Here is a 25,036-nt window from a genome sequence, read left to right as displayed (position 1 = left end):
ACTTGATGAGAGAAACGATCTGTGGGGATGCTCAGAAACAGTTTGTGCTTAAGCGCGCCTGAGTGAAACACAGGTGGGAGGGAGTTAAGTGTTGAGAGGTTGCCGTAAATCAGTGGTTCTCAAACTGTTCCTGGAGCACTTGTTCAGAAATTGATTTCCAGGCGCACCGCTTCCCATCCCCTAGTTTCCCACTTAGAAGGTATGGGGCGGGGCCTGAGAATTCGTATTTCTAACGTCAAATAAAAAACAAGTCTGGATTGAGTAAGGAGAGGCTTTATTGGAAAGCATTATTGCAAAGGGGAAAGGCCCTATTGTAACAGGGGAAGGGGAACTGTTGCAGTAGCAGAACCTCTGTAAGATCTGCAAGCGTCTCTAGAGTTAGGCACAAAGGGGGTTCTTTTGGAGGGAGGAGTAAACAAGCCTTGGAAGAACAAGGTGTGAGGAAGTGGGATGAAGCATGGCTTGAACGCATTGCCCATGACAGAGTGTTTTAACCTGACACCAGCCTATTCCCAGGAGGAGCTGTTGAGTAGGGGTGGTAAGCTGGCCAAAGTTCAGGGACCTGGAAGAAGGCTAGGAGCTTAATCAGAGGCTGGTTAATAAGCATTTTGTCTTGATTAATCAGCAGTTCAACTAACCATTTGTCAGGCAAAGAATGTAAATTTGGAGGGTCTGTGTTTAGCCTTGTCATAGGTAAACAAGGGGGCACCTGTGAGCTACTCAAGTCTAATGGGAAGGTAGGTTCTTTGCCTAAGCCATTTCCAGATCACAAAACGAGGGGAGGGGAGCCCTTAACCTTTGCTGTTTTCCAGGATCTCGGGCTCAGGTGAAAATCAACGTTGTTACTAATAAGTTCCCAGATGATGTTAATGCTGTTGGTCCCAGGACCACAATGTGAGAACCACTGCCTTAAATCAACCCCTTAAAAGTTTGGGCTGGGGGCTTCCCTGGTGGTGCAGTGGTTGAGAGTCCGCCTGCCGATGCAGGGGACACGGGTTCGTGCCCCGGTCTGGGAAGATCCCACATGCCGCGGAGCGGCTGCGCCCGTGAGCCATGGCCGCTGAGCCTGCGCGTCTGGAGCCTATGCTCTGCAACGGGAGAGGCCAGCTTACCGCAAAAAAAAAAAAAAAAAAAAAAAGTTTGGGATGGATAGTGTGGCCTCTTTGGAGGAAATCAAGGAAATCCTTCTGGGCCCTTTCGGGGGTGTCTGCACTTTGTTCACTGTGACTTTCAGGAGGGGCTTAGTTTTCATCTCTGGTGGTACCAGAGTGTCCTTCTCACCTCACAAAAGACATGTTTTTGAACTGAAATATACTTTCTTGTGAAGAGCTACAGAAAGCTATTGCTGCCCTGTCTGCATTTTATTTTCCGTGTTTGAAATACCTAAGAAATTTGGTAACTCGGCAAGGTTGAGTGTCACAGTCTATTCAAAATAAATCAAGAAGGCTAACCTTTACCCCAACTACCTTGCTCTAAAGATTCTCTTTCTCCTCTGACTCTCACTTTTCCATTCTCTTGAATAATTTTTAAGCACTTTCATTTAAAATGCGAGCTTGGAGTAAAAGAAGGGTCAAGTGGTTAAATTCGGTTTCATTTAATTCTGCATTTTATGATTGCACCAGCCTATTTCTCGGTATATCTTTTGGAGTGAGAAATAATTATTGGAAGCTGTTCATTTTACTTAAATAGGTAAAGGGCTCTGCAGGTCAGAAAGGTATCATTCGCCTGCTCTTTTAGTAACAGTCAGCATTGGCTGTTAGCTGATTAAATCGCGGGCACCTTTAAGGCAAGGTTGGAAATGGGTTGGGAAGGGATCTGCATCCTCCCAGCCAGGGGGCGGCATTGGGTCAGTTAGTTTAGCATGCTTGGTGTCTCCCTTTGCTTTCCAGGCTTCACAGTCAAACAGTTAAAAATAGGTGAGCTCAACAGCAGTGACAAAGCGAAAGAGAGGCATGGACATATATACACTACCAAACGTAAGGTAGATAGATAGTGGGAAGCAGCCGCAGAGCACAGGGAGATCAGCTCGGTGCTTTGTGACCGCCTGGAGGGGTGGGATGGGGAGGGTGGGAGGGAGGGAGATGCATGAGGGAAGGGATGTGGGAACAGATGTATATGTATGACTGATTCACTTTGTTATAAAGCAGAAACTAATTAAAAAAATAAAAAAAAAATAGGTGAGCTCACGTGCAGAATTGTCGGTGACCTCCCTTTGCCTCCAGGTTCCTTCTGGCTTGGAGGGATGGAGTGCAGCAAGTATTTTGCAAAGGTAGTGGAAATGGAGCAGGTTTTTAAAAGTAGGGAGATGTCAAGAGGCCGCGTTCTACATCCTTTTTAGAAACTTGGAAAGCCATCCGAGAAAAAGATGCAGGAGCATTCGGTCCAGATGCTGGCCTCTTCCTTCAGCTCTCTCACCTGTACCAGCTCCATGAAACTACTAGCTTAACCACCTGGTTCCTGCAGCTTCACGATGAACTGATCACCCAGCCTCCACGGGGGCTGGAGGCTTGCTTTTATCCATTTGAACTAGGAAAACAGCTTAACCCTCTTGCAAGATGTTTCATTCAGGAGGTAGAATTGATTCCAGAATATTGGGTGATGCTTTAGAAACCCATCCAGTCAGAAATTCAACTTGACACTAAGAAATTGGTTAGTAGGGCTTTCTGGGTTATGAATAGTTAATACAAAGCAAACCCCAAAACCTGTGCTTTAAAATATTCCACCAGTTGTCTTTAAGCCATTTGAATTTGTGGGTTGCATTTCATCTGTCATGCCACATTTATAGGAAAGACCTTCATTTGCTACCTCTTTGATGGTATCATGGGGGGGAAATACATACATTCTGTGGATTTCTTCCTCAGCATCAAAAAATATTTACTGAATGCTCATTCCATGTATACTGTTGTAGAAAATGGAAAAGCACTATTAAAAGCCATGTGGCCTGAAGTCTTTCTGGAAGGTACTTGTTAAAAATACAAATTACTACCTTTCTTTTCCAAACCAGAATACCTAAGATGGGGTCCAGTGATCTGGGGTTTTGTTCATTAGGTTTGTTTTCCTTATTTGTTTTTGTTTTGTAAATTCTCCCTGTGATTCTTGAGTATGTAAAAAATTAAGAACCACTGATTTAAAGGACAAGTATCATCTGGGTAGTTTCCCCATGTTAGCTCTATGGATTAGAGACCTAGCTAATTAGAGACCTAGACCTAAACCACAGGTGTGGTTTCATGGAAGGGGCTCTCCCACTGTGGTTTTGGTCAACTGGCCTGGAAAAGGGGCCCTGGAATTCTTGTTACAGAAGCAGCGCGTTGTCAAAATAGCAACATCAGAAACTACAGTGATGCAAATAGATGGTAATAAAAACCACCTGTACTACTACTTGCCAGAGATATCTGCTGATAGCTAAATCTGCTCTAAACACCACTTTTAATTCACTTGGAACTTTAGCATTTTTCTCATACTTGGAGGAAACTGGCATCTGTTTGCAAGTGAGTCCTACAGAATGCGAAAATGGGATTGCTCGTTAGCAAGGAGTTATTGAACGCAGACTAGGTGCTCAGCAGTGAGTGAATATAATTGTTTTCTGAAAAAAGTATTTATAAATGCTTTGCTTCTAGTCAAGGCTCTTTTCTAGATATATGTTTGAAAACTACCACCCAGCCCCCTTCTTGAAAAGTATTATTAATGAATGACCCGTTCTGAAAAGTTCCGCAGCCTACCTGTCTCTCTTTAGGCAACAAACTCACTCTGAGTAGAGAACAGAGCGGGGGTGGAATCAGAGAGATGGATGGGAGCAAGCACACAGCGTAATGGGAGGGTTTTGGCTACTTGGAGTGGTGTATTGTACACTTTGAATTGGTCTTTATCACTGCTCTCTCTTAAAGCTACACTAAACATACATACACTAATATGTATAAAATGGATAACTAATAAGAACCTGCTGTTTAAAAATAAGTAAATAAAATTCGGGAAAAAAAAGCTACACTAAAATGACAGTAAAATAATAAAAATACGTAAAGCCACAATCACCGGGAGACAGAGGAAACAGCAGCAGATGAGAACAACAAAATTTTGGAACACCATAGTGGTGACTGGCTGTGATAGACATTAGTGCCCCTCCCCCATCTTGCCAGTTGTCCTCTGCTTTCAAGCCCAGGGATGACTGCACTGCACCTCCTCATCCCCTAGGAGCAAGACAAGGCCAGTGAAATGGGAGCAGTGAAATGTGATGTTGCTTCTAGGCAGGAGCAGCTCAGAGCGCCTTCTTCCCCTGAAGCTAAGATGTCGGTGTCACAGGATGGCAGAGCCTCTGTCCATATGGGTCCCAAGGGACCGTGATGAGCCGGGCTCTCTCCTACCCCTGTGGACATGTAGTGTGAGAGAGGAAGCAACCTTTGCTGTTTTAAGCCTCGGGGATTTGGGGTGGTTTGTTGCCACAGCACAGCCTGATCGATTCTCACTCATACACTGATGAGGTTTCTGTGTTCCCTACTCTGTGAAAGTGTCTGTGAGGATTTGTGCCGTGGACCCCCAAGAAAGGCTAAGGAATTTGAGACACCAGATACCTCCGATGGCAGGAGTATGGCTGAAAAAGAAAAGAGGATTGTTTGAAGGTGTGTCACAGGAGAAATTAGACTCCAAATCCCTTCTCCAGCCCATGCCACCAAGTTTCCACTTCTCCTCCACCCCCCACAGAAGGTGGGAGGTTTACTGTAAAGAGAGGGTGAACCAGAGAAGTGCTGGAACTAGCCACAGCTGAAAAGGGGGATAAGGGGTGCCTTATGGAACACAGGACCCACTAAGCAGTGAGACTCTGAGAAAGCTTTGGAATTCTTAGCCATCAGGCTTAAAACCTACCCGCTCCCAGCCCCCAGCCCCAGCCGGAGATTAGAATATTCCTCTCTGAGGAAACAGCAAGACCCAAGAGTAGGTACCTACAGTTACTCATGTTTGGGGCTTTTCCAGCATAAAATCTGGTTCCCTACCTGATCACCATGCAATGAAGGTTACTGCTGCTCATGGATCTTCCAACAGGCTTTTTGGGACCCACTGTTAAATATGAGTGGATATCCAAGGATCTCTGGACATTTGATGAACATCTCTTAACATGAAAGACAAAGACACAAAAAAAGCAAATGGAAAAGGAACTTGGAGAAATAAAGGCAGTACTCAGAGCAGGAAAAAACTATAAAACACTCATCAATATCCTCAGAAGGGTAGGAGAGAATAGGGGAGCCACTAAATTAGAATAGGATGCCATTTTAAAAAAAGAACATTCCAAAAAAAATTTTTTTTACATCTTTATTGGAGTATAATTGCTTTACAATGGTGTGTTAGTTTCTGCGTTATAACAAAGTGAATCAGTTATACATATACATATGTTCCCATATCTCTTCCCTCTTGCGTCTCCCTCCCTCCCACCCTCCCTATCCCACCCCTCTAGGTGGTCACAAACCACCAAGCTGATCTCCCTGTGCTATGCGGCTGCTTCCCACTAGCTATCTGTTTTACGTTTGGTAGTGTATATATGTCCATGCCACTCTCTCACTTTGTCACAGCTTACCCTTCCCCCTCCCCATATCCTCAAGTCCATTCTTTAGTAGGTCTGTCTTTTTTTTTTTTACAACTTTATTGGAGTATAATTGCTTCACAATGGTGTATTAGTTTCTGCTTTATAACAAAGTGAATCAGTTATACATATACATATGTTCCCATATCTCTTCCCTCTTGCATCTCCCTCCCTCCCACCCTTCCTATCCCACCCCTCTAGGTGGTCACAAACCCCCAAGCTGATCTCCCTGTGCTATGCAGCTGCTTCCCACTAGATATCTACCTTACGTTTGCTAGTGTATATATGTCCATGCCTCTCTCTCGCTTTGTCACAGCTTACCCTTCCCCCTCCCCATATCCTCAAGTCCATTCTCAAGTAGGTCTGTGTCTTTATTCCTGTTTTACCCCTAGGTTCTTCATGACATTTTTTTCTTAAATTCCATATATATGTGTTAGCATATGGTATTGGTCTTTCTCTTTCTGACTTACGTCACTCTGTATGACAGACTCTAGGTCTATCCACCGCATTACAAATAGCTCAATTTCGTTTATTTTATGGCTGAGTAATATTCCATTGTATATATGTGCCACATCTTCTTTATCCATTCATCTGATGATGGACGCTTAGGTTGTTTCCATCTCCTGGCTATTGTAAATAGAGCTGCAATGAACATTTTGGTACATGACTCTTTTTGAATTATGGTTTTCTCAGGGTATATGCCCAGTAGTGGGATTGCTGGGTCATATGGTAGTTCTATTTGTACTTTTTTAAGGAACCTCCATAGTGTTCTCCATAGTGGCTGTACCAATTCACATTCCCACCAGCAGTGCAAGAGTGTTCCCTTTTCTCCACACCCTCTCCAGCATTTATTGTTTCTAAATTTTTTGATGAAGGCCATTCTGACTGGTGTGAGATGATATCTCATTGTATTTGATTTGCATTTCTCTAATGATTAATGATGTTGAGCATTCTTTCATGTGTTCGTTGGCATTCTGTATATCTTCTTTAGACAAATGCCTATTTAGGTCTTCTGCCCATTTTTGGATTGGGTTGTTTGTTTGTTTTTTTGCTATTGAGCTGCATGAGCTGCTTGTAAATTTTGGAGATTAATCCTTTGTCAGTTGCTTCATTTGCAAATATTTTCTCCCATTCTGAGGGTTGTCTTTTGGTCTTGTTTATGGTTTCCTTTGCTGTGCAAAAGCTTTGAAGTTTCATTAGGTCCCATTTGTTTATTTTTGTTTTTATTTCCATTTCTCTAGGAGGTGGGTCAAAAAGGGTCTTGCTGTGATTTATGTCATAGAGTGTTCTGCCTATGTTTTCCTCAAAGAGTTTGATAGTTTGGGGCCTTACATTTAGGTCGTTAATCCATTTTGAGCTTATTTTTCTGTATGGTGTTAGGGAGTGATCTAATCTCATACTTTTACATGTCCCTGTCCAGTTTTCCCAGCACCACGTATTGAAGAGGCTGTCTTTTCTCCACTGTACATTCCTGCCTCCTTTATCAAAGATAAGGTGACCATATGTGCCTGGGTTTATCTCTGGGCTTTCTATCCTGTTCCATTGATCTATCTTTCTGTTTTTGTGCCAGTACCATACTGTCTTGATTACTGTAGCTTTGTAGTATTGTCTGAAGTCAGGGAGCCTGATTCCTCCAGCACCGTTTTTCATTCTCAAGATTGCTTTGGCTATTCGGGGTCTTTTGTGTTTCCATACAAATGGTGAAATTTTCTGTTATAGTTCTGTGAAAAATGCCAGTGGTAGTTTGATAGGGATTGCATTGAATCTGTAGATTGCTTTGGGTAGTAGAGTCATTTTCACAATGTTGATTCTTCCAATCCAAGAACATGGTATAGCTCTCCATCTATTTGTATCATCTTTAATTTCTTTCATCAGTGTCTTTTAATTTTCTGCATACAGGTCTTTTATCTCCATAGGTAGGTTTATTCCTAGATATTTTATTCTTTTTGTTGCAATGGTAAATGGGAGTGTTTTCTTGATTTCACTTTCAGATTTTTCATCATTAGTGTATAGGAATGCCAGAGATTCCTGTGCATTAATTTTGTATCCTGCTACTTTACCAAATTCATTGATTAGCTCTAGTAGTTTTCTGGTAGCATCTTTAGGATTCTCTATGTATAGTATCATGTCATCTGCAAACAGTGACAGCTTTACTTCTTCTTTACCAATTTGGATTCCTTTTATTTCCCTTTCTTCTCTGATTGCTGTGGGTAAAACTTCCAAAACTATGTTGAATAAGAGTGGTGAAAGTGGGCAACCTTGTCTTGTTCCTGATCTTAGTGGAAGTGCTTTCAGTTTTTCACCATTGAGAATGATGTTGGCAGTGGATTTGTCATACATGGCCTTTATTATGTTGAGGAAAGTTCCCTCTGTGCCTACTTTCTGCAGAGTTTTTATCATAAATGGGTGTTGAATTTTGTCAAAAGCTTTCTCTGCATCTATTGAGATGATCATGTGGTTTTTCTCCTTCAATTTGTTAATATGGTGTATCACATTGATTGATTTGCGTATATTGAAGAATCCTTGCATCCCTGGAATAAACCCCACTTGATCATGGTGTATGATCCTTTTAATGTGCTGTTGGATTCTGTTTGCTAGTATTTTGCTATGGATTTTTGCATCTATGTTCATCAGTGATATTGGCCTGTAGTTTTCTTTCTTTGTGACGTCTTTGTCTGGTTTTGGTATCAGGGTGATGGTGGCCTCGTAGAATGAGTTTGAGAGTGTTCCTCCCTCTGGTATATTTTGGAAGAGTTTGAGAAGGATAGGTGTTAACTCTTCTCTAAATGTTTGATGGAATTCGCCTGTGCAGCCATCTGGTCCTGGGCTTTTGTTTGTTGGAAGATTTTTAATCACAGTTTCAATTTTAGTGCTTGTGATTGGTCTGTTCATATTTTCTATTTCTTCCTGGTTCAGTCTTGGCAGGTTGTGCATTTCTAAGAATTTGTCCATTTCTTCCAGGTTGTCCATTTTATTGGCATAAAGTTGCTTGTAGTAATCTCTCATGATCTTTTGTATTTCTGCAGTGTCTGTTGTTACTTCTCCTTTTTCATTTCTAATTCTACTGATTTGAGTCTTCTCCCGTTTTTTCTTGATGAGTCTGGCTAATGCTTTATCAATTTTGTTTATCTTCTTAAAGAACCAGCTTTTAGTTTTATTGGTCTTTGCTATCATTTCCTTCATTTCTTTTTCATTTATTTCTTATCTGATTTTTATGATTTCTTTCCTTCTGCTAACTTTGGGGGGTTTTTTGTTCTTCTTCCTCTAATTGCTTTAGGTTCAAGGTCAGGTTGTTTATTCGAGATATTTCCTGTTTCTTAATGTAGGATTGTATTGCTGTAAACTTCCCTCTTTGAACTGCTTTTGCTGCATCCCATAAGTTTTGGGTCATCGTGTCTCCATTGTCATTTGTTTCTAGGTATTTTTTGATTTCCTCTTTGATTTCTTCAGTGATCACTTCGTTATTAAGTAGTGTATTGTTTAGCCTCCACGTGTTTGTATTTTTTACAGATCTTTTCCTGTAATTGATATCTAGTCTTATAGCATTGTGGTAGGAAAAGATACTTGATACAATTTCAATTTTCTTAAATTTACCAAGGCTTGATTTGTGACCCAAGATATGATCTATCCTGGAGAATGTTCCATGAGCATTTGAGAAAAATGTGTATTCTGTTGTTTTTGGATGGAATGTCCTATAAATATCAATTAAGTCCATCTTGTTTAATGTATCATTTAAAGCTTGTTTTTCCTTATTTATTTTCATTTTGAATGATCTGTCCATTGGTGAAAATGGGGTGTTAAAGTCCCCTAGTATGAATATGTTACTGTCGATTTCCCCTTTTATGGCTGTTAGAATTTGCCTTATGTATTGAGGTGCTCCTATTTTGGGTGCATAAATATTTACAATTGTTATATCTTCTTCTTGGATCGATCCCTTGATCATTATGTAGTGTCCTTCTTTGTCTCTTCTAATAGTCTTTATTTTAAAGTCTATTTTGTCTGATATGAGAATTGCTACTCCAGCTTTCTTTTGGTTTCCATTTGCATGGAATATCTTTTTCCATCCCCTTACTTTCAGTCTGTATGTGTCTCTAGGTCTGAAGTGGGTCTCTTGTAGACAGCATATATATGGGTCTTGTTTTTGTATCCATTCAGCCAATCTGTGTCCTTTGGTGGGAGCATTTAGTCCATTTACATTTAAGGTAATTATCGATATGTATGTTCCTATTCCCATTTTCTTAATTGTTTTGGGTTCGTTATTGTAGGTCTTTTCCTTCTGTTGTGTTTCTTGCCTAGAGAAGTTCCTTTAGCATTTGTTGTAAAGCTGGTTTGGTGGTGCTGAACTCTCTCAGCTTTTGCTTGTCTGTAAAGGTTTTAATTTCCCCATCAAATCTGAATGAGATCCTTGCTGGGTAGAGTAATCTTGGTTGCAGGTTTTAATCCTTCATCACTTTAAATATGTCCTGCCAGTCCCTTCTGGCTTGCAGAGTTTCTACTGAAAGATCAGCTGTTAACCTTATGGGGATTCCCTTGTGTGTTATTTGTTGTTTTTCCCTTGCTGCTTTTTTTCAAAATTTATTTCTGGCTGTACTGGGTCTTCGTTTCTGCGGGAGGGCCGTCTCCAGCTGTGGCGAGCGGGGCCACTCCTCATCAAGGTGCGCGGGCCTCCCACCATCGTGGCCCCTCCCGTTGCGAAACACAGGCTCCAATCGCGCAGGCTCAGTAGTTGTGGCTCACGGGCCCAGCCGCTCCGCGGCATGTGGGATCCTCCCAGACCAGGGCTCGAACCCATGTCTCCTGCATTGGCAGGCAGATTCTCATCCACTGCGCCACCAGGAAAGCCCCCCCTTGCTGCTTTTAATATGTTTTCTTTGTATTTAATTTTTGACGGTTTGATTAATATGTGTCTTGGCATGTTTCTCCTTGGATTTGCCCTGTATGGGACTCTCTGTGCTTCCTGGACTTGATTAAATATTTCCTTTCCCATATTAGGGAAGTTTTCAACTATAATCTCTTCAGATATTTTCTCAGTCACTTTCTATTTCTCTTCTTCTTCTGGAACCCCTGTAGTTTGAACGTTGGTGCATTTAGTGTTGTCCCAGAGGTCTCTGAGACTGTCCTCAGTTCTTTTCATTCTTTTTTCTTTATTCTGCTCTGCAATAGTTATTTCCACTATTTTATCTTCCATGTCACTTATCCATTCTTCTGCCTCAGTTATTCTGCTACTGATCCCATGTAGAGTATTTTTAAATTCATTTATTGTGTTGTTCATTGTTGCTTGTGTCTTGCATTTTCTCTATTCTATTTCCAAGATTTTGGATCAGGTTTACTATCATTATTCTGAATTCTTTTTCAGGTAGACTGCCTATTTCCTATTCATTTGTTAGGTCTGGTGGGTTTTTATCTTGCTCCTTCACCTGCTGTGTGTTTTTCTGTCTTCTCATTTTGCTTATCTTACTGTGTTTGGGGTCTCCTTTTTGCAGGCTGCAGGTTCGTAGTTCCTGTTGTTTTTGGTGTCTGTCTCCAGTGGCTACAGTTGGTTCAGTGGGTTGTGTAGGCTTCCTGGTGGTGGAGGGGACTGCCAGCACTGGAGGGTCTCCTGCAGAGGCGGGCAGTGGCTGTGGCTCACTGTGGGGACAAGGACACCAGCAGCAGAAATTCTGGGAAGCACTCCCTGGCGTGAGCCCTCCCAGAGTCCCCCAAAATTTTTAATTTTTAATTAAAAAATGGCAGCAGGAATTTTTTAAATCCTTTAGTAGGAAGGTTAGAAGACAAAGTAGAGGAAATATTCAAGAAAGTAGAATAATTAAGGCAATGGATGGAAAGAAGTAGGAACATAGATAAAAGTGAGAAATTGTGAAAGACTGTTTCCTAGAAGCAAAGGACATGAGAGTTTCCTGATTAAAAGATTCCATTGGCCGGGCTTCCCTGGTGGCGCAGTGGTTGAGAGTCTGCCTGCCGATGCAGGGGACACGGGTTCATGACCTGGTCCGGGAAGATCCCGCATGCCGTGGAGCAGCTTGGCCCGTGAGCCATGGCCGCTGAGCCTGCGTGTCCAGAGCCTGTGCTCCGCAACGGGAGAGGCCACAACAGTGAGAGGCCCACATACCGCAAAAAAATAAATAAATAAAAGGAAAAAAAAGATTCCATTGGGTGCCTAGAACAATGAAATTAAAAAAAGATCCACATAAATTTCAGAACAGAACGTAGAAAGAGAACATCGTCCATGCTTTCAGAGAGGTAAAAACAGGTTACAAATGATTAGGAATCAAAATGGTGATGGACTCCTCAAAAGTAACACTGGAAACTGGGAAGCCTACACCCAGTCTAATTTCCAGTTAAGTGCGAAGGTGGAAAAAAGATATTTTCAGTTATGCAGAGTCCCAGAAAATTTACCTCCCAAGCACCTTTTCTCAGGAAGCTACTAAAGGATTGCTTCCTCAAAATGGGAGTGTAAATGAAACTGAAGAAAGAAGATGGGATCTGGGAAACGCAGTCTAACAGGGGAAACAGGCAAAGCAGTTTTCAGGGTGATGGGGGAGGAGATGACAACCATGTAGCAGGACAAGGCAGCAGCCAGTCCAGGGTGGACCAGAACTTGGAGGGCTCCAGGTAGGAGGTTTCCAGAAATGGTGGAAATGAGAGATTTCCTAATATGTTTTTTTTTAATATTTTAAATCTGTATTTAATTAGAACTTTTTTATCTTTGAAGGATATACTACTTTTTAAATTTTTAAATTTATACTGGAGTATAGTTGATTAACAATGTGTCAGTTTTAGGTGTACAGCGAAGTGATTCAGTTATACATATACATGTATATATTCTTTTTCAAGTTCTTTTCCCATTTAGGTTTTTACAGAACATTGAGCAGAGTTCCCTGTGTTGGAGAGTAGATCCTTGTTCGTTATCTATTTTGAATATGGCAGTGGGTACATGTCAATCCCAAACTCCTAATCTATCCCTCCCCTGCACCCTTCCCCCCTGGTAACCATAAATTCATTCTCTAAGTCTGTGAGTTTTTCTGTTTTGCAAATAATTTCATTTGTGTCATTTTTTTGGATTCCACATATAAGTGATATCATCCGATATTTGTCTTTCTCTGTTTGACTTACTTCACTTACCATCCTTGTCACTGTAAATGGTATTATTTCATTCTTTTTAATGGCTGAGTAGTACTCCATTGTATATATGTACTACATCTTCTTTATCCATTCATCTGTTGATGGACATTTAGGTTGCTCCCATGGCTTGGCCGTTGTAAATAGTGCTGCAGTGAATATTGGGGTGCATATATCCTTTCCATCCATGTTTTTCATCATATATATGCCCGGGAGTGGGACTGCTGGTTTTTATAGTTTTTTAAGGAATCTCCATATTGTTCTCCATAGAGGCTGTACCAATTTACATTCTCACCAACAATGTAGGAGGGTTCCCTTTTCTCCACACCCTCTCCAGCATTTATTGTTTGTAGACTTTTTGATGATAGTCATTCTGACAGGTGTGAGGTGATACCTCATTGTAGTTTTGATTTGCATTTCTCTAATAATTAGCAGTGTTGAGCATCTTTTCATGTGTCTCTTGACCATCTGTATGTCTTCTTTGGAGAAATATTTATTTAGATTTTCTGCCCATTTTTTTGATTGGGTTGTTTGTTGTTTTTGATATTGAGCCACATTAGCTGTTTGTAAATTTTGGAGATTAATCCCTTGTTGGTCACATCATTTGCAAATATTTTCTCCCATTCTGTGGGTTTTTTATTTTGTTTATGGTTTCCTTTGCTGTTCAAAAGCTTTTAAGTCTCATTAGGTCCCATTTGTTTATTTTTGTTTTTATTTTCATAACTCTAGGAGGTGGATCAAAAAAGATAGTGCTGGTCCCCTGGTGGCACAGTGGTTGGGAGTCCGCCTGCCGATGCAGGGGACACGGGTTCGTGCCCCCGTCCGGGAAGATCCCATATGCCGCGGAGCGGCTGGGCCCGTGAGCCATGGCCGTTGAGCCTGCGCATCCGGAGACTGTGCTCCGCAGCGGGAGAGGCCACAACGATGAGAGGCCCGCGTACCGCAAAGAAAAAAAAAAAAGATAGTGCTGCAATTTATGTCAGAGTGCTCTGCCTGTGTTTCTGTTTAAGAGTTTTTATAGTATCTGGCCTTACATTTAGGTCTTTAATCCATTTTGAGTTTATTTTTGTGTATGGTGTTAGTGTTCTAGTTTCATTCTTTTACATGTAGCTGTCCAGTTTTCCCAGCACCACTTATTGAAGAGACTGTCTTTTCTCCATTGTATATTCTTGCCTCCTTTGTCATAAAGTAATTGACTATAAGTGTGAGGGTTTATTCCTGGGCTTTCTGTCCTTTTCCATTGATCTATATTTATCTTTGTGCCAGTACCATACTGTTTTAATGACTGTAGCTTTGTACTATAGTCTGAAGTCACGGTGCCTGATTCCTCCAGCTCCATTTTTCTCTGAAGATTGCTTTGGCTATTTGTGGTCTTTTGTGCTTCCATACAAATTTTAAGATTCTTTGTTCTAGTTCTGTGAAAAATGCCATTGGTAATTTGATAGGGGTTTCATTGACTCTGTAGACTGCCTTGGGTAGTATAGTCATTTTGACAATATTGATTCTTCCAGTCCAAGAACATGGTATATCTTTCCATCTGTTTGTGTCATTTTTTATTTCTTTCATCAGCATCTTATATCAATAGTTTTAGGAGTACAGGTCTTTTGCCTCCTCAGGTAGGTTTATTCCTAGGTATTTTATTCTTTTTGACACGATGGTAAATGGGATTGTTTCTTTACTTTCTCTTTCTCATCTTTTGTCGTTAGTGTATAGAAATGCAACAGATTTCTGTGTATTAATTTTGTATTCTGCAACTTTACCAGATTCATTGATGAGCTCTAGTAGTTTTCTGGTAGAATCTTTAGGATTTTCTATGAGTAGTATCATATCATCTGCAAACAGTGACAGTTTTACTTCTTCTTTTCTGATTTGGATTCCTCTTATTTCTTTTTCTTCTCTGATTGCCATGGCTGGGACTTCCAAAATTATGTTGAATAAAAGTGGCAAGAGTGGACATCCTTGTCTTGTTCCTGATCTTAGAGGAAATGCTTTCAGCTTTTTACCATTGAGTATGATGTTTGCTGTAGGTTTCTCATATATTGCCTTTATTATGTTAAGTTCCCTCTATGCCCACTTTCTGGAGAGTTTTTATCATACATCAGTGTCAAATTTTGTCAGAAGTTTTTTATGCATCTATTGAGATGATCATATGGTTTTTATTCTTCTAATTTGTTGATGTGGTGTATCACACTGATTGATTTGCAGATATTGTAAAATCCTTGCATCCCTGGGATAAATGCCACTTGATCATGGTGTATGATCCTTTTAATGTTTTGCTGGATTTGGTTTGTTAGTATTTTGTTGAGGATTTTTGCGTCTGTGTTCATCATGATATTGGCCTGTACTTTTCTTTTTTGTGTGTGGTATCTTTGGTTTCAGTATCAGGGTGATGGTGGCCTCAGAATGAGTTTGGCAGTGTTCCTTCCTTTGCAATATTTTGGAATAGTTTCAGAAGGTTAGATGTTAACTCTTCTCTAAATGTTTGATAGAATTTGTGCACGCAGCCATCTGGTCCTGGAGTTTTGTGTGTTGGAAGTTTTTTTTTTAATCTGTCAATTTCAGTACTTGTAATTGGTCTATTCGTATTTTCTGTTTTTTCCTGGTTCAGTCTTGGAAGGTTGTATTTTTCTAATAATTTGTCCATTTCTTCCAGGTTGTCCATTTTATTGGCATATAGTTGCTTGTAGTAGTCTCTTATGATCCTTTGAATTTCTGTTGTGTCTGTTGTAACTTCTTTTTCATTTATAGTTTTGTTGATTTGAGCCCTCTCCCTTTTTTTCTTGATGAGTCTGGCTAAAGGTTTGTCAACTTTGTTTATCTTTTCAAAGAACCAACTTTTAGTGTCATTGATCTTTGCTATTGTTTTCTTCCTCTCTATTTCATTCATTTCTGCTCTGGTCTTTTTTGTTTTGTTTTTTTTTTTTGGTTTTTTTTTTGCGGTATGCGGACCTCTCACTGTTGTGGCCTCTCCCGTTGTGGAGCACAGGCTCCGGACGTGCAGGCTCAGCAGCCATGGCTCACAGGCCCAGCCGCTCCACAGCATGTGGGATCCTCCCGGACTGGGGCATGAACCCGTGTCCCCTGCATCAGCAGGCGGACTCTCAACCACTGAGCCACCAGGGAAGCCCTCTGCTCTGGTCTTTATGATGTCTTTCCTTCTACTAACTTTTGGTTTTGTTTGTTCTTCGTTAGTTGCTTTAGGTGTAAGGATAGGTTGTTTTTGATTTTTCTTTTTTCCTGAGGTAAGATTGTATTGCTGTAAACTTCTCTTAGAACTGCTTTTGCTGTACCCTGTAGGTTTTGGACCGTCATGCTTTCAGTTTCATTTGTCTCTAGGTATATTTTAATTTCCTCTTTGATTTCTGAGTGATCCATTGGTTGTTTAGTAGCATATTGTTTAGCCTCCCCGTGTTTGTGTTTTTTATTTTTTTTTCTTGTAGTTGATTTCTAATCTCATAGCATTGTGGTCAGAAAAGATGCTTGATATGATTTTGATTTTAAATTTACTGAGGCTTGATTTGAGCCCAAGATGTGATCTATCCTGGAGAATGTTCCATGTGCCCTTGAAAAGAATGTGTATTCTGCTGCTTTTGGATGGAATGCTGTATAAATATCAATTAAGTCCATGTGGTCTAATGTGTCATTTAAGGCCTATGTTTCTTTATTGATCTTCTGTCTGAATGATCTGTCCATGGATGAAAGTGGGGTGTTAAAGTCCCCCACTATTATTGTGTTACTGTCAATTTCTCCTTTTATGTCTGCTAGTATTTGCCTTATATACCGAGGTGCTCCTGTGTTGGGTGCAGATACATTTACAATCATTATATCTTCTTCTTGGATTGATCCCTTGATCATTATGTAGTGTTCTACTTTGTCTCTTGTGACAGTCTTTATTAAAGTCTATTTTGTCTGATATGAGTATTGCTACTCCAGTTTTCTTTTGATTTACATTTGCATGGAATACCTTTTTCCATCCCCTCGCTTTCAGCCTGCATGCGTCCCTAGATCTGAAGTGGGTCTCTTATAGACAGCATATACACAGGTCTTGTTTTTGTATCCATTCAGCCAGTCTGTATCTTCTGGTTGGAGCATTTAATCCATTTACATTTAAGGTAATTTTATCTATATGAATGTTCTTACTGCCATTTTGTTAATTGTTTTGGATTTGTTTTTCAAAGTCTTTTTTTCTTCCCTACCTCTTCTGTTCTCTTGTGATTTGGTGGCTAACTTTAGTGTTGTGTTTGGACTGCTTTTTCTTTTTGTGTGTATCTATTGTAGATATTCCATGAGGTTTTGATAAAGCAGTCTGTATATAAACAAGATTGTTTTAAGTTGCTGGTCTGTTAATTTCAAATGCATTTCCAGTATCCTGCATTTGTGCTCTCCTTTTCTCACAATTGCTAGTTTTGATATCATATTTGTGTGCGAATGATTTCCTGCCTTTATATTTGCCTTTAGTGGTGAGGTTTTCCATCCGTAATTTTCTTGTTTCTAGTTGTGGCCTTTTCTTTTCCGCCTAGAGAAGTTCCTTTAGAATTTGTTGCAAAGCTGATCTGGTGGTGCTGAATTCTCTTAGCTTTTGCTTGTCTGTAAAGTTTTTGATTTCTTTATCAAATCTGAATGAGAGCCTTGCTGGGTAAAGTATTCTTGGTTCTGGGTTCTTCCCTTTCATCACTTTAAATATATCATGCCACTCCCTTCTGGCCTGCAGAGTTTCTGCTGAGTAATCAGCTGATAACTTTATGTGAATTCCCGTGTATGTTATTTGTTGCTTTTCCCTTGTTGCTTTTAATAATTTTTGTCTTTTGATTTTTGTCAATTTGATTACTGTTTGTCTTGGCGTGTTCCTCCTTGGATTTATCCTGCCTGGGACTCTCTGCACTTTCTGGACTTGGGTGACTGTTTCCTTTCCCATGTTAGGGAAGTTTTCAGTTATTATCTCTTCAAATATTTTTTCAGGTCTTTCTCTCTTTTCCTTCTGGGACCCGTATAATATGAATATTGGTGCAGTTAATGTTGTCCCCAGAGGTCTCTTAGACTGTCCTCATTTCTTTTCATTTTTTTTTCTTTATTCTGTTCTGTGGCAGTCATTTTCACCATTCTGTTTTCCAGCTCACTTATCCATTTTTCTGCCTCAGTTATTCTGCTGTTGATTTCTTCTAGTGTATTTTTCATTTCAGTTATTATATTGCTCATCACTGTTTGTTTGTTCTTTAGTTTTCATAGGTCTTTGTTAAGCATTTAGATCTGTGCCTCTATTCTTTTTCTGAGATCTTCAATCATCTTTACTATCATTACTCTGAATTCTTTCAGATAGATTGCCTATCTCCACTTCATTTAGTTCTTCCTGGGGTTTTATCTTGTTCCTTCATCTGGGACATATTCCTCTGCTGTCTCATTTTGTCTTTCTGTGATTGTGGTTTCTGTTCTGCAGGCTGCAGGGTTGTAGTTCTTCTTGCTTCTGCTGTCTTCCCCCTGTTCTAAGAGGCTGTGCAGGCTTCCTGGTGGGAGGAACTGGTTCCTGTCCACTGGTGGTTGGAGCTGGGTCCTGTCCCTTTGGTGGGCAGGGCTCTGTCAAGCAGTGTGTATAGCAGGAAGCTGTGTGCTTAGGAAGACTTTAAGCAGCCTGTCTGCTGATGGGTGGGGCTGTGTTCCCACCCTGTTGGTTGTTTGGCCTGAGGTGTCCCAGCACTGGAGCCTACAGGCTGCTGGGTGGGGCCAGGTCTTGGTGAGAAAATGGCGGCCTCCCGGTGGGCTCACGCCAATGAGTACTCGCTAGAACTATCGCCGCCAGTGTCTGGCCCCATGGTGAGCCATAGCTGCACCCCACCTCTGCAGGAAACCCTCCAGTGCTAGCAGGTAGGTCTGGCCCAGTCTCTTATGAGGTCACTGCTTTTCCCCCTGGGTCCTGGTATGCACGAGACCTTGTGTGCACCCTCCGAGAGTGGAGTTTCTGTTTCCCCCAGTCCTGGGGAATTCCTGTGATCAAATCCCACTGGGCTTCAAAGCCAGATTCTCTGGGGGCTCCTCCTCCCACTTCCAGACCCCCAGGCTGGAGAGCCTGATGTGGGGCTCAGAACTTTCACTCTTATTGGAGAAATTCTGTGGTATAATTATTTCCCAGTTTGTGGGTCACCAACCTGGTAGGTATGGGGTTTGATTTTATTGTGATTGTGCCCCTCCTAATGTCTTCTTGTGGCTTCTTTGTGTTTGAATGTAGGGTATCTTTTTAGGTAGGTTCTGGGGGCGGTTTGTTGTTGATGTTTGTTCAGCAGTTAGTTGTGATTTTGGTGTTTTTGTAAGAAGAGGTGCGCTCAAGTCCTTTTACTCCAGCTTGTCTCCATCTGAGATTTTCTAATATGGTTGTACTGAGAGGAACCTTAGATTGTCTTAGAGAGTTTGGCATAAATTATTGATCAGTATACAGAAAACTAAACAAATGGAAAAACAATGCAGCTATTTACCTCACTAAAAACAGTTGTTATGCAGGCACGAAATGCAATAATGTAATGCATGTGTCTCAGGGAATACCACGTGCATAGTCCTCAGCATGCAAACACTGAATATTGATTAACCAAAAATGGTAATATTGAGAGGATAAGGGAAGGTATAGTATAAAATAGGTAAACCCTAGTCTTTTATAGTAGAAGCCAAGAAATAATGTCTGCAATTGAAAAATCAAGGAGAGGCAGTGTAAACACGCTATTTATGATGTGGAAGTAAATACCAGAAGAAATGCTAAAAGGGGGTGGGGAGGAGTAGGGAAAAGGACTTCAGTTTTTGCCATAAGCCATATAGTACTGTTTGACTTTTAAAACTCTATTTCTGTATCTCTTTGCCTTATTAAAAAAACAAAGAGTTGGAATCATTATTCAGAGATCACTAACTGTACAAAGGGATTGTCTCAATGTTATCATCCATTTTCTTGAAAAAACAGAGAAAGGCAAACGCTTCTGTATATTATTTGCACAATTTATAGAAAGTGACTGCTTTATTAACTTATATGGTGAGCTGAGTGTTATGAGTTTTTCATTTTAATTTCATGCTGTGTTTGTGTATGTACTAAGCACACACACTTGCATTTGGCTTATATTACACACATAAGAGTAAAGAGGTTAAAAAGTAGGTCAAGGATAGGACTGTACTGCTTAAGGTGAAGAACCCTAATTGGTAAGTGGATTTGCATCTTGACAGTGAATAACCTGAAGAGTTCAGGAACTGTGGGTTTGATAATGGGCTTAGAGTTTAGAAACTGCTGAACATACATGGGAAGGATGGCAGCCAGGATACGAATAGCTGCAGTGAGAATGATGCTTGCTGAGGTCAAAGTGGGTGCATTGATTTCTCCTCAGGTTTATATACTCACTTAGGTTAATGGTCTGTACTTTCAAAATGAAATGTTTTCAAGGTGTCATAAGCCATGGTAGGGTACATATAATGGCCCATTCTGCAACTTAGGGTCAGCAGTAAATGGCCATATCCTTGGCAATGGGGAGTAATGCTCTAAATAACAGAACTGTGTTGTCAATTAAAAAAATTCACTTTTCTGTGAACTCTGAGGACCTGATGTGACCAGGGTAATGTTTTTAAACATGTAATAATCTTACTGTTACAACTTGGAAATGAAAAGGCTTGACCTGGAAGTCCCTATCAGAGAGCAAATATGTGATTTATTTCAATCATGAAAAAGCCAAAGGAGGTAGGAGAATGTGTGCTTTTGCTCTCTCCTCCTGGATTTGAAGTATTCCTCATTATTTTAACTCACCTTTTGAGTATTACCTGTCAGTTCCGCTCCAGACCAGCCCTGTTTACAGGGCAAGGCAGGTATCTCCCCACTGTCATCAGACCATCTCCATATTGGAATCACCGGCACAGACCAGTCTGATGATCTGCACAGCAGAACGCAAGGTCTCCAATTATCTGTGCTGCATGGAATGAAGATACGTGATGGGAAAGATTGATTTTTTTTAACCCCCAGGCTTCAATTTTTTCTCTTGACCTGACCCCACTCCCAAGAGGAATCTTTCTCAACTTTTTAATGGATTGTCTCGCTAGTCAGTGTGTATGTGAAGCTGTGCCAAGAAATTTGGGGAGAACCACAGGGAAGGAACTGCATGATTTTGCCAGAGAGCATTTTGTTATCACTTTCCAGGTAGAAACGCAGCACGCAGGGCCATGGTTTGGCCTCACATCCTCGCTTAATAAGTTGGAGCTCAGGAAACTTCCCAGGAGTCTTTAGAAACCATTGTGTCAGTTCTCCCAACTGTACGCTCTCAGTATTTTCTGTCAGTGGACTGGGGCTGTACAGGGGAGGAAGGGAAGGTGCAGGGAGGGGAGCAGATAGATCATAGCTAATTGAATTCCATATGTAACCCAGTTAAATCCTGGGCCCATGGAATTATGAATTGCGATTTATCTGTAAATGTGATCATCTTTAAAATGGGAAATACTTCCATTACAGGTGTATCTGACAACATGTTCTTAATACAAAGATGTAGCTCGTCAATCCACTTTCTTTGAAACACAGTTTTTTACTGGAGAGCAGGCATGGCGAGGATGTTGTTTTCTTTTGACAAAGGCCACCTCACTCTCCTGAAGAGTCCCACTGGCAAATTTCTCTCTCCTGCTGTTTTGCACAGTAAGACAACGGGCACTCAGCTGCCCACTTGGTGTGCCTGGCTGACCTCTTTAGTTGGTCACATCCTGCCCATGGGACACCAAAAACGGACGAAGTCTGGGAATGGATTGAAGGAGGTTTGGAGCCAGGCTGGGCATTTTGGCCTCAGTTTCCGCAGACAGAATAGCTGAAAATAGCTGGGTTATGTGACCCAGAAGCCTTGACCTACCAATCATGGTCTTTGACACATTTCACAGCTTCAGAGGGCAAATTATCCAAGATGTCTACACCCTTTGTCTTGGCCAAAGACAGATTCCTCCAGGCAGTAATTTCCTCATGTGATTTCAGGTATGACTAGGCAGACCCCACTGGACCGAGACCAGATGGCGCCTTTGGCATGTAAGGACCCGCTGCCCCCACCCCCGCCCTGCATTGGCTTACTCATTGGCCTTGTACTTACAAATTCTACATCTGCTTCTGTTTATGCAGACTTGCCTCCATACCCCACTCCTTACCACACTGGCTCTCACTTCTGACCAGATCACATTTGTATTCAGTGCAGTCAGGGCCCCAGTCTTTGAATGGATAGATTCCAGATTCCAAACTTCCTGATTAAAATCTCTGGAGGTCGGGTCTTATCATCAGTATTTCTGAGGCCCAGTCAAAATTGGTAACCACCAACTTAAACTGCAAACTACAGTTTAAAACTTGATTCTTTACTGTCTGTCTTTCTACTTGTCTCACGTGCATTAGCCTATTGTCTCTGTAAGTCACTGTCAAGTCTATTGAAGGCATAGTGTCTTTTCTTCCTCTTGTAACTCAGAGGAAGTCACACAATGCTGATGCTCAGTAAGCATTCATTATACATAAATCTTAGCTCTATCGTTGACCTGCTGCAGCTATGTTGAGTTGGTGACCTCCTTTCTTCCTCAGATTCAGTTTCCTCATCAGTAAAATAAGTTATCAGATTTATTTCCCAGAATGGCTGAGTGAAAATGGTTTTGCAGATATTGAGTCCTCCGTGGAAATATGAAATCAGAATTACAAGTTTGGTGTATTAGTTGCCTTAGTAGGTCAAAACTCTTAACATTTAGAGTTGGTCAGTGGCAAACTGAATTAGAGGAGTTGGCTGTTAGCACCCCTTCCTCACTTTCTCCAGCCTGGTGTTGCCCTTCTGCTTCCCCCAGCACTCACATCCCTCCTGTGCCCTCACGGTACTGCCCATCTGGTCAGGCACTCTGAATAACCTAGGGTCTCCAATTCCACTTTGAGCAACACTGCAGTATCAGCTTTTATTTTGCAGGGCTGGTCTGATTAAGTCAAACTAAACTGCTAACTAGTGATAATGGCAGTATGCACCACCCCCTTAACATAACATTTACCTTTTATTGGCATCCCCAGTTCCAGAGACCAATTGGTGAAAGTATTTTGAGGGAGGAAACCATTTCGGCACTAACACTTCTTAGTCAGAAACCAGCCACTTTCCTGCTGAGAGGGAGATATTGCTGAAATCCTGGGAAGTGTGAGAGCTTGATATTAACACCTGCCCCGATCATGTGCACTTTTGTGCCCACCTTCTTTTTTAAATTTTTCATTTTTTTTTGGAGAAAGATGATGTAACGAGGGTGGAGAAGCATCCTGGCTTCATCTGGGCCTTGGTTTCCTTGACATCACCTACCCCCATCCTCTCTCCCTTTCCCTCTATCCTGAATTCAACATCAGCCTACGTGGATTTTTGTTGTTGTTGCTAGGAAACTCTTGACCAAGGTCAAGTATACATGCTAATTCATTAAGGCTTGTTGGCAGCATCTTATCCTGTCATGGTTGTGTTGTCAGGCTTACAGGGGTGAGTGAAAAGAACCGTTTTTGACCAAAAAAAAATGTTTTTGCTGCTGAAGGATTCTGTTTTCATGAAGGATTCTTGTTCAGGTATCCTTCTCTGAGAGGTCCTTTTGCCAATCCACATTCCTTAGGGAGCTCTGGCCAGCCATAGTTTTTCCAGGATCTGAAGAGCGAAGGATGGAGTTGAAATGAGATGTGCAGTCAAGCAGACCGACTTTAGAATGAATATGTATTCTGTTGGGGCCTGATTTCCCTGAGTAGATCAGTTCCTAGCTGGAACGTGATGTATTCTTGGCAGGTGGGGGGCAGGGAGGAGAGTTTTCCTAGGATAGTCAGCTCCATTCTGTGTCCTTTTGTGGCTTGAAAAGGACTAGACCCCAAGCATCCTTAACTCAGAGTGTTCTCCTGGCCTGCTGTGGAAGAGTATCCCAGTATCCCAGTATTGGCTCTAAAACCAACTTTGTTCTGTTATATGGTTCATACTGTTTAGAAAAGGGGGGCTGGCAGACCCTCTAGGTTAACATCCCAGAAACTTATCCAGAAGCATAACTTTAGAACCAAAGCATCTGCTGTCAGATAAGCAAAAATGGGCCCCAGGATATTTTGCTAAATAGAACTCGGAAGCCAATAGGAAACCTCATCTTAGACGAATGATATCAGAGGAATAAATGTGCTCTCAACCATCTGCCATGCAAATTGTCATAAAGTGATTGGATTGAGCTGTTACAGTTGTTTCCTTGCTAACACTTTTGGGTTTAATAGAGTACAGGCTACATATAGGACACTGTCTATGAGTAAGAAATAGGGCTTGGCCACATAGCCACACTATTCTTAGTTTTGTCAGTGAACCAAAGAGAGTTGTGACTACTTTATCTCATCACAAATTGAAAGTCTCTCAACTTATCATCCACTCGTTTAACAAATACTTCCGAGTTCCTTCTATAGCTCAGGCACCATGCAAGACACCAGGGATACAGCAGCCACGGAGATGCAGGCTCTGGCTAAAACAGACACAGGGCCTACCTGTGCAGACTTTATGATCTGTTCGAGGCTAGTTCTTTATTGAGCCCTCAGCCAGACCTCAGGTCTTCTCTGTTCTTGAGGTTTTCCTCTGAAGCCACCTTTAGTGTCTTAGCTGTGTGAAGTCTGCTGCTGTGTAAAAAAAAAATTGCCCCAAAACTTAGTGGCATAAAACAAGCCATGTTGATTATCTGACAGTTTCTTTGGTTGAGAATCTGGCATGGCTTAACTGTTCCTCTGCTTTGGGGCCTCTCAGAGACTGCAGTCAAGATGTCAGTGGCCTGTAGTCACCTTAAGGCTCACCTGGGGAAAGCCCTGTTCCCAAGCTCATGCACTTGTTGGCAGGATTCAGCTCTTCATGGGCTGTTGGACTGAGGACCTCAGTTCCCAAATGACTCTTGGCCACAGGCCTCCTAGGTTCTTTGCCACTTGGGCACTCTCCTCCATGGTAGCTTGTGTTAATAAAGTGTGCCGGACGAGAAGGCTGAGTCTGATAGCAAGATGGGTTACAAAAGCCTGTGACTTCCCATTACAGAATGACATCCTTTGCTGTATTTTATTGTTGCTTAGAGTAAGTCACTAGCCCACACTCCCTCCGCGGGAAGGGGATTGCACAAGGCCCTGAATACCAGAAGCTGGGGGTCACAGGGGCTACTCGAGAAGTCCACCTGCCGCATTTGGTGTCTTGTCATTACCTTGTGCCAGCAAAGAGCGGCTGGGCTTAAAGCCTGAGGACACAGCAGCTGCTGGCCTCCTCCTCCCCCCAGCCGACCTTGTCAGCCATTCCCAGCTCCTAGGCTGTATGAATTTTGTTGTCTGGCTGGGAATGGGCAGATCTACACATCCTGACATGACTGACAGAGAATGAA

General features: G+C 41.5%; 1 protein-coding gene across 2 annotated transcripts in view; it reads left to right on the top strand.

Moving 5' to 3' along the window:
* Window positions 1-25,036, top strand: part of APBA1 (amyloid beta precursor protein binding family A member 1) — a 225,990-nt gene that overhangs the window by 148,039 nt on the left and 52,915 nt on the right. The window lies entirely within an intron of this gene.

The sequence above is a fragment of the Mesoplodon bidens genome, assembly GCF_964165515.1.
Source record: "Mesoplodon bidens genome assembly, chromosome: 6".
Lineage (NCBI taxonomy): Eukaryota > Metazoa > Chordata > Mammalia > Artiodactyla > Ziphiidae > Mesoplodon > Mesoplodon bidens.
This window is presented reverse-complemented; position numbering and strand designations above follow the sequence as displayed.